The sequence below is a fragment of the Sinocyclocheilus grahami genome, unplaced genomic scaffold (assembly GCF_001515645.1).
Source record: "Sinocyclocheilus grahami isolate Dianchi unplaced genomic scaffold, SAMN03320097.WGS_v1.1 scaffold178.1, whole genome shotgun sequence".
Classification (NCBI taxonomy): domain Eukaryota; kingdom Metazoa; phylum Chordata; class Actinopteri; order Cypriniformes; family Cyprinidae; genus Sinocyclocheilus; species Sinocyclocheilus grahami.
The window spans coordinates 1,127,098-1,129,189 of record NW_015505357.1 but is presented as its reverse complement, the minus strand read 5'-3'; positions in this window follow the sequence as shown (position 1 = coordinate 1,129,189).

Below are 2,092 nucleotides of genomic sequence, written 5' to 3'. Positions count from 1 at the left end.
AAAATTTTTAAGAAAAAGGAGGGGGGGGGGGGGGGGGACATAAAATTGCATATACTATAAACAATATGGCTTATTAGTTTTGGATAAAGTTCCTCTGTACTGGATCAAAGTCTTTTTATGTGTACAAAAACCTAACTAAATCTATATGAAGTTATGTAGGTCTCCTGCGTGTAAACCGAACCACAGATAATAGTGTTTTCTAGAGCTGTGGGTTTGTTATTCTAGTTTAGACTTTGATTCCTCAAACATCAAATTATGGCCACCATGTAAGTTGTTGTAAATTGCTTGAACTCTATATGGGGAAATGCTCACAGAGACTCATCTGTCTGAAATACAGCGTTTTAATATCACAGCCACAATTTCAGAGTTTCATTGAGCAGGTTCATAAAAGTTCAGGAGAACATTCTGTGATGAGATTCGTTTGCATTTCTTCCATATATCGGGAGGATACTTGGCATGCATCAGAGTGCTGAGAATATAATAAAAGACAAATCGCATCTGCTTCCAGACATCCAGATATGAATACAAATGGAGCATCTGGAGTTATTGCTTTATTTGATATTGATTACACAGTTCAAGTGTTGAAACCGCACTGTTCCCAAGGGCAGACCAAATATACTTTCATGCACGCAACAGTCTCATACGCATGTGATGAGCAAACATTTTTCATCAGAATATTTCTGAAGTTCCAGAAGAGGTCAGCGGGTTTGGAAATCTTCTGTTCTGGTGACACATGGAAATCGGCTTTCTGAGATGAAAAATCTTAAAGGGATAGTTCACCCTAAATTGAAAATTCTGTCATCATTTACTCACCCTCATGTCATTCCAAACCTGTATGACTAGCTTTCCTCTGTGAAACACAAAAGATATCACTATGTTTTGAAAGCCAATCTTGTTTGGGAAACAGTCGTTACTCTTGCAGTTCTGTTTGTTTTTTGCTCATTTATGTATTTTGCCTTTAAATATCGCCCATCTGTATCAATCAAAAAACACATTCGAAACACAACATACATCCATGGATCAGCCGAGACAGACTAAAGTGCATGTCTCAGCGATGCAAACGTTGCACAGCTGTGCGAAATGAGGCCATCACGTTATGCAATATTAAACAATCTTCAGAATCCCTCCATATTCTCTCTCTCTCACACACACACACACACACACTGGGGCTGTGAGCCAATATCCTTCAGCAGAGTGAAATGTGTGTGTGTGCCTCTTCTCTCTGTTCTTGTAACACCATATTGTCTAATGATAACCCCTGTCCATGCCAGCCTCAGTCAGCTGGTAATACATTTCTCAATCTGTATCGGAGTGGAACAGAGGTGCCCTGGGGTTTATGAGTTAGTTATTCATTCTCAATGTGAAAAATAAATATTTATTCTGTGCAGTAAATATATCACAGCATTATATGCAGTAAGTTTTAGGTCTGATTTTTTTTTTTTAAGAAGTCTCTTATGCTCAGCAAGGCTGCATTTATTTGATTCATTTGATTTCTATTTTAATATATATATGTATATATATATATACACACACACTACCACTCAAAAGTTTGGGATCAATAAGACTTGTAATGTTTTTTAAAGTAATGTTTTTTAAAGAAGTCTCTTATGCTCATCAAGGCTGCATTTATTTGATCAAAAATACAGAAAAAAAACAGTAATCTTGCAAAATGTTATTACAATATAAAATAATGGTTTCTAGTTTAATATACTTTAAAATATAATTTATGTCTGTGATGCAAAGCTGAATTTCCATCAGCCATTACTCCAGTTTAAAGTGTCACATGATCCTTCAGAAATCATTCTAATATGCTGATTTATTATTAGAATTATCAATGTTGGCAACAGTTGTGCTGCCAAATATTTTTTTGGAAACTGCGTTACTTTTTTAGGATTCTTTGATGAATAAAAAGTTAAAAAGATCAGCATTTATTCAAAATATAAAGTCTTTTCTAACAATATAAATCTTTGCTATCATTTCTTAATAATTTAACACATCCTTGCTGAATAATATGTTTAATTTCTTTTTTTTAAAAAAGAAAAAAGAAAGAATAAAAATGTACTGACCCCAAACTTTTGAACAGTAGTGTATA